Here is an 8,491-nt window from a genome sequence, read left to right as displayed (position 1 = left end):
AGGGTCAATAACACATTAATTGGATCAATGGCCCCATTAATCTTCCTCTAATGAACAGCGGTTCCAGCCAACCTGTCTTCCCTAGATCCTGGAAGACATTTCGTATTGGCAGGAAACTTGCTGGGTAGAAAGAACCTCAAATCCTATAAAAGTGATTTAGTGGCTTTGCTTAGGGAAGGTGTGCTGCAGATGCAGGGCAGGGGAGAATTGAAACAGTAAAGTCACAGCAAACCTCTCCTTCTGGAGCCCCAGATTAAAGTCCCAGGGGGTGCTGGGAAAGGTGGGGGATTTTGATGAAGGTTGGAGGCAAGGGGAGGGTTGATCTAACCCTCATCTGACTTGGAGAGCCTCACCTCCAAATCAACAGATGGTTGGTGATGCCAGAGTCGCACTGGCCTAGAGGGCCCGGAGGGGTGATGATGGCTATGGAGGGAGTTCTGGGATGGGCACTGGAAGTCCTGCTCTGTGTGACTGTACAGGTTACTCAACTGCCTCATTTGCAGGGGCCTTGCAAGTGGTGTCAGGTCAGAGGAGCTTTGCTGGCGAGTGATGTGGCCTGGAAGGGTGCTGAGCTGGGGTGGGGGCAGAGGAGAGGTAACCTTGGGGAGGGTGTCCCCAGGGCCCCTAGGAAATGGGCTAGAGCTGAGGAGGACCCTGTCTAGGTGGTTGTTTGACTTCAGAATCTCTCTCTCTTCCCCGTTCCAGTATCTCACCCTCTGCCCAAGGATGCCATAGTTCAGCCATCAGAGCTTCATTCTTTGACCAGGGGGAAATGCTGGCTGGGCGCAGTGGCTCTCGCCTGTAATCCCAGCACTTTGGGAGGCCAAGGCAGGCGGATCACCTGAGGTCAGGAGTTTGAGACCAGCCTGGCCAACACAGTGAAACCCCGTCTCTACTAAAAGCACAAAAATTAGCTGGGCGCAATGGCAGGCACCTGTAATCCCAGCTAGTAGGGAGGCTGAGGCAGGAGAATCACTTGAACCAAGGAGGTGGAGGTTGTAGTGAGCCGAGATTGTGCCGTTTCACTCCAGCCTGGGCAACAGAACTAGATTCCATCTCAAAAAACATGAAAGAGAGAGAGAGAGAGAGAGAGAGAGAGAGAGAGAGAGAGAGAGAGAGAGAGAGAGAGAGAGAGAGAGAGAGAGAGAGAGAGAGAGAGAGAGAGAGAGAGAGAGAGAGAGAGAGAGAGAGAGAGAGAGAGAGAGAGAGAAAGAAAGAAAGAAAGAAAGAGAGAGAAAGAAAGAAAACACAAATGCCTCCTGAGGGCTGCTCATTTCATTCTGTCTACCTGGTCATCCATCACCACGAGAGGGAAACAGAAATGAATCCAACCAGGAACCACCCCCGCCCTCAAGAAAGTCTGGGGTTTTAGAGGACAGGGTGACTATTTTTATCTGGGGGTGGAGGGGGGTGGGATTTAAATTAGGCCTTGGAAGGGAGCCTAGAGATCAGCAAGTCTAACTCTCCCATGTTACAGATGAGGAGAGAGAGGCCCAGAGATAACACCTTAAGATGTTATCTTTAGTTAAGTGCCTGCCCGATGTCAGTGTGGCTGGGCTAACAGCGTGTGTAAGATCTGGCATTTCAGGTGAAGGGGAGAGCTTTAGCCAAGTTCCCGAAGAAGGACATGGTGGAGCCGGTGGCAGTTCCACTTGATCAGAGGCTGGGGCCAGTTGAGGACACTGAGGCAGATGTGGTTCCCAAGGCCCTGGTTTGGCCAAAGTCAGCAGAGCCTCTGGGTGAGGTGGGTGTCCCAGAAACCGATGGAGAGCCCCTAAGCTCACAATTCCTGCTCCCTGTTGTACTATGAGCTATTCTTCCTCCCGGTAACCCCACAGTCCCCTGCACACTCCCTTGAGGTGGCCCACCCACCTGAGATGCCCAGCTCAGCATGGAAGGAACTAGTTTGCTTCCTGTCCCTGTGGCTCTCTGAAGTGTCATGTGGCTCTGCAAATGGCAAGACCTTCCCCAGCTGAGTGACTCCATGTCCCTGAGCCTCCTTGGTGAAGTAGGACCTCAGTCTGGCTCCCAGGGTTCTCCCGGTGATCTAGGGAGCAGCAGGTGAGGAGTGAAATCTTTGAGGGAGGCAGACCGGACATTGCTATAACTATAACGGCAGCTCGAATTGATCAAGTACCTCCCAGGTGCCAGGCGCTGTCCTCAGCACTTTCCAAGCATCCCTTCCCTCAGCCTCAGATACTGGTATGGGGTAGGTGTTATTGGTATACTCATTTTGCAGGTGGCTTTTGAGGCACAGAGAGATAAAGTGACCTGTTTCAAATCACGCAGCTGTGCCTCACTCAGGTTGTCTGAGTTTGAGCTTTTATCTCCCCCAATGCCCCTGTGCATACATGCAGGCACCCACACATGCACACACACACCCATGCATACATGCACTCATACACCTATGTGCATTTACACACACACACACCCCTGCATGCACACACCCACCCACACATACAGGCACCCATGCACCTATGTGCATTCAAACACATACGCCTGCACACATACATGCACACACATACCCATGCATACATGCATCCGTGTGCCTATGTGCATTCACACACACATACACATGCACCTCTGCATGCACACATCCATGTATACATGCACTCATGCACCTATGTGCATTCACACACACACCCCTGCATGCATGCACACACCCATGTATACATGCACCCATGTGCCTATGTGTATTCACACATGTAGACATGCACACATTCATGCACACATATACCCATGCATACATGCACCCATGTGCCTATGTGCATTCACACACACACACATACCCTTGCATGTACACACACATCCACACGTACAGGAACCCATGCACCTATGTGCGTTCACACACACACACATACACTCATACCTGCCTGCTTGGGTCCCTGGGCTAAGCTCCAAGCCTCCAGAGCAGACCCCGGTAAATACTCCAGGGAGAGCCATCAGGGCTGACTGTGGGCCAGGATGGTCCACAATCTTAGAAGCAGCTTAGGAAATGGGCAGGGACAGGCAGGACACTTGCCCCAGGTCTCACTGTGAGTGAACGGCTTAATGAATCTGTTGGAAGTCAGACAAAGTCAAGGTCAGCATCCCCTCTCCTCACTTTTGATCCCACCAAAGACCAGCCACTCTGTCCCTTGAACACCTCCCATGATGGCGTATTTCCTGGGGAGCCCCTTCTTGGAATAGCTCAGATTCTTTGAAAACTTCCTTCTGCTGAGCACAATCCTCCTCTTGTCTCTCCACCCGCAGAGTCAGGTTGAGTCCACACAGCCAGATACTCCCGACAGACCTGCCACTGCCTGCAGATGCCCATCGCACCCCTGCCTCCCCATCTGCCAGTTGGTCTCTGGGCAGAGACGCCTCAGCTTCATACCCCTTGCCCACCAAGCACCCTTGTCTGAAGAGCTCCAAGCTGGGGTGGGTTTGGTCTTCTCCTGACTTCCCTCCCCTTCCTAGGGGCTGGAACATCCTGAAGCTAGAACAAAACAGCTGAAGGCAGAAAAGGAGGCAAAAACTTGTTCAGTAAAAAGACACTCAGGAAGACTAGCAGGAGGCTGACCTTGGAGTAAGACACCCCCCCACCCCCGCTTTAGATGGGTGTTTCTTCCTGAGCCTGGGTCACACCAGGAAACCTTCCACCCTCCCTTCCCCTCCTCCCCAGAATGGAGCTTCTGTCTCCCACAGCCAGCAGTGGAACCAGCGGTGGCTGAGTAACTGACAAACTGCAGGAGAGCCTCCAAGAAGAAGTGGAGAAGGGAGAAAAAGATGAGGGACAGCTGGACTTTCTTTAGGATCTGTGAGTGTGAGCGCACATCTTCATGTGCCGACAGGTTAGGGAGGCCCAATCTCTCTTTGGTGACGGAGAAAGTGACAGAGGTTAGATGTCAATACAGTCTGCCGGGTTTATGCTGATAGGAGCAGAACCCCCTCTCTAGAACCCCCTATTTCTGTTAATGCAACCTAAGGTCACATTGGCTTTTTGGTAGCTGCATAATCCTGTTGACTCATTTTTTACCTAATGTTGAATAAAAGCTCTTAAGATACTTTATGTTTCTTATGCCACTGAGCCAAGCTTTCTGAGGGTTCCAGCTCCCCTTCCCTTAATCACATCCTATTGCAGTTTTCTATTGGGTTGTCCAAATCTGCTAGCCTGGACAAGGTGGAGAGCACAGGCCTGTGGCCAGCACGCAGGACTTCGCTTGAGTCGAGGCTGACATCCTGCCTGGAGCTCCGGCCATTGCCTCACTCTTCCTCCTGCCCAGCCCAGCCCCATCCTTGAGTCCTTGCTGGGGCATCTTGAAGGGAGCCCAGCTACTACCAGGGCCCAACCTCTTCCCCCTCCCTGCCATCACCCATCTGGGCATGAGCACAGGCTCCACTGAGCGGAGGCAGGAGGTGAGACTGGCAATGCTTCTATTTTCACTCTGACATTTTCAGTTTCTGAAAAATCTCACTTGAAGCTCATTCTGATGTTTGCCATCCTTTGAAAGGGAAGAGCCGAGGGTCCCTCCCACCGTGGCTAGATTCTTCCCGAACTTTTCTACTTTACCCCAAACCAGCCCTTCCTTTCTAAACTCCATGATAAGATCAGTGGTGGAAAAGTCAAACCAAACCAAGCAGAACAGGCCTCAACACCCCTGGAGGTGGGGCAAGAGGTAGGAAGGCCAAAAAGGGCCCCCAGAGGGTTCCTGTAGGCTCTACGTGGAGATCAAATGGGGTTCAGCGTGATCCTCTCTGAGTCTTCTGTTTTCAGGGGTCCTCGGGGTCTGGAGCTGAATGTGGCCATCTCCCAGTTCTCACCAAGTAAAGGGCTGCTCAGAGGAGGGAGGCTGGAGCGGGCAGACTTGAGTCTTGGAGGCTTTAATGAGGGCGTCCGCGTTTTATTGGAAGGTTTAGTGATTTCTACTCCTGGAGACGTTAAGGGCCCAGCAAATTCTATCACTGCTTTACAGTTTAGAAATACAAGAGAGATTTTACTGCAGGTTGTGATGTCTTCCTTTAAACAACTGCTCAGCCAGATAAAGCACAGCCGCCAGTAAAGCACGCTGCAGAGGGACTAGGTAGGGCTTTCCACGGGAACACAAGGCTCTCTGGGAAGCTGTGGCCTCCCTTTCTGATGGGGAGAATCCAGACACCTGGCTAACCTGTTTTGGGCCACACAGGGAATTGGGAATGGGTTTCTGAGACATTCAAGTCCACACAGCCAGAGACTCCCGACAGCTGCCTGCAGATGCCCATCACACCCCTGCGATGATTTGGGAGGGTCCCCTCCCTTTCAGGAGTTTATTTCCATTTAATTCAGTAATTATTCACTGAACGCCTACTATGTGCCAGGCCCGCAGAGAGGGTTGAGATGAATAATCCTCTGTTATTCACTGAGCACCTACTATGTGCCAGGCCCGCAGAGAGGGTTGAGATGAATAATCCTCTGTTATTCACTGAGCACCTACTATGTGCCAGGCCCGCAGAGAGGGTTGAGATGAATAATCCTCTGTTATTCACTGAGCACCTACTATGTGCCAGGCCCGCAGAGAGGGTTGAGATGAATAATCCTCTGTTATTCACTGAGCACCTACTATGTGCCAGGCCCGCAGAGAGGGTTGAGATGAATAATCCTCTGTTATTCACTGAGCACCTACTATGTGCCAGGCCTGCAGAGAGGGTTGAGATGAATAATCCTCTGTTATTCACTGAGCACCTGCTATGTGCCAGGCCCACAGAGAGAGTTGAGATGAATAACACTGTCCTTGCCCCTGGATGGGAACAATGAATGATCCTGTTGGATAGAAGCAGTGTGTAAAGCAGGTCGCAAGGGTGGTGGGGTAGAGGAAAGGGGAAGAATTCTGCAAGGGGAGAATCCTAGAGGGCATCCTGGTGGATAGGACCTATGAGCAAGGCCTTGAAGGATGAAAAGGTTTTTTAACTGATCTCCTTTTGAAGCTGTAGACTTGCTTCACCGTCCATCTTCTTTATCTTAACTAAGTGTCTCTGCCATTGTCTCAGGATTATCAAGCTAGAGCCTGAAGAGACCCGTCATTGACATCCAGCTGTCACCAAGTCCTGTTGCTCTTACCACCAAAACGTATGTCAAGTCTGATCCCTTCTCTTCACATCCACGGTCATGCCCTGGCCCAAGCCGCCATCACCTCTTGCCTGGATGCTGCAGTACCTTCTCTAGTAGATCCCAGCCTCCTATTAGTGTATTTCCCATCATTGCCCCAGGTTGTCATCTGGAGGCTGCATGTCTTCCCGCTTTGAGTCACGTGGTTCCAAGGAAGCTGCCTCCATCTTGGCTCCAAAGGTGAGGCCTACAATCCAGGCCAGGCCAATGATTTCTTCCATTCTTCTGGCTACAGTGATTGGCGCAGGGATGGGCACATGACTGAACTCAGACCAATCAGGGCCAATGAGACTCGATTCCAGGACTTGATTATGTTATCAGGGAGGCAGCATCAGCTTTTTCCTGGCTGTGTCTGGACAGGAGTGGATGTGAGATGGGAGCTATGGCAGCTGCTTGCCCTCATGCAGCACCATCCTGAGGTTAGGGAGGAAATGGAGCCCCAAGAGTAGAGGGACAAGAGATGGAGGGAAAGAAATGGGGTCATGGCAGCATTATTTGAACCTTGATCAAGTCTTACCTGAATCCTTTCCCTATCCCTGAGCTTTCAGCTCCACCTGTCAATAAACTTGAGTTGGGTTTCAAAAGAATGATGTAGTTCTTAGACTCTCCCCACACTCTCTCCTGCCCTTCCCAAATGTCCTACACACCATAGACGGTGTGTGTAAAGTCCTTTTGTGCCCGCCTATTGCCATAAACATAAAATCCCCCAATTTAAAAAATGGTTCATGAGTCCCAGCACAACCCGAGCCTCTCCTCTTTCTGTCTCATTCACTGCAATCCACTGTGCTGGTTTCCTCGTAAGTTTTTCAAATATGCCAGATCTTGTCCAGCACAGAGTCTTCTCACACACTCTTACCTGTGTCCTCACCCTCCACCAGGTGGGTTCCTGCTCATCCTCTAGATTATATCTCAAAAAGGCCTGTTCCAAATGCAGTTAGTCCTCACCACACCGCCCCTCCCGCCACTTTTATTCTTCATGGCACCTGTAACAATTCCCAGGCCTGTGCATACTCTTGTGTGTGTGTGAATGTTGCCCCTTCCACTGGAGGGTATGGTCCCTGAGGTCTGAGCCAGGCTGGTTTTGTTCACCACTCTATCACTTATGCCTAGAAGAGTTCCTGGCACAATATAGAGGCTCAATAGGTTTTTGTTTTTTTGTTTCTGAGACAGAGTCTCACTTGGAATGCAGTGGCACAATCTTGGCTCACTGCAACCTCCTCCTCTTGGGCTCAAGCGATCCTTCCCCCTCAGCCTCTCTAGTAGCTGGGACTACAGGTACGCACCCTCATGCCCAGATAGATTTTATAGTTTTAATGGAGATTTTATAGTTTTACTACATTGGCCAGGCTGATCTCTCAAGTGATCCTTCCGCCTCAGCCTCCCAAAGTGCTGGGATTACAGGTGTGAGTCACTGCACCTGGCCAGTATTTTTTTTTTTTTTTTTTTGATGGAAGGAATGAAGAATAGGTGAGGGTTAAGTTGGTTTGGGCAATCCTGCATGAACTTATATCAGGAACAGAAATTCAGGGCCTGAACAGGCAGTGTGCAGGAGAGGAAGCATAAGAACCCTAGAACAGAGGCTTGATTAGGAAAGGTGGATGAGAGCCAGGCCGCAGGGGCCTAGAAGTCTGGCTGAGATGTTTGATATTCAATCTGTAAGCCAACAATTTTCAAAGTGCAGTCTTGGGAATACCAGACCTGTGAGCTGCTCTGCCAAAGGAAAATATCAAGTGGATTAGGGGTTAAACAGACTTGAAAACAGACAGGTCCTGTAAACTCCTCTAATGGATGCAGAGTGCATATGATCATCCCAAGGTTCTGACAAGTCCTGCACTGGTGGACTCAGGTGAACTAAGCACTTACCAAATGCAACTGACCACAAAACCCCCTTTCTCCGCCTCACAACAGCCACAACTGTAAGATGGATATTTCCACATTTATGAAACAGGGTAGTCGTGCAATTGATATGTACATGTAATGTAGTTTCTTTAAACTCCCTGAAAGCTGGTTGTTTAATCCAAAGGCCCTCTTGCAATTGATGATGACTTAGAATCGAGGCCATATGATCACATCTTGCAGAAGTGATGATCTATGGAAATTCCTTTTGAGGAAGAGAGTGATGTATGGTAACTTGTGTTTTGGGGCGGCCATTCCTGCAGCAGTGTGAATGGAGTGGGGGATGCCGAGCAGGCTGGGCTGGGAAGCCTGAAGATCCCACTGACGGGTCTGTGAGTGAGGCACCAACTTGGTGCCTGCAAAGAGGAGAATTTAATTAGGACACTGGGGTATTGTTGAAAGGTTGGATCAATGTTTTGCCCTAGGAGGCCTCATGTCTTCTAATGTAAAAAGACAATCTAGAAGCCACTT

The sequence above is a fragment of the Callithrix jacchus genome, chromosome 10, assembly GCF_049354715.1.
Source record: "Callithrix jacchus isolate 240 chromosome 10, calJac240_pri, whole genome shotgun sequence".
Lineage (NCBI taxonomy): Eukaryota > Metazoa > Chordata > Mammalia > Primates > Cebidae > Callithrix > Callithrix jacchus.
Note: the sequence above shows the minus strand (reverse complement) of the source record.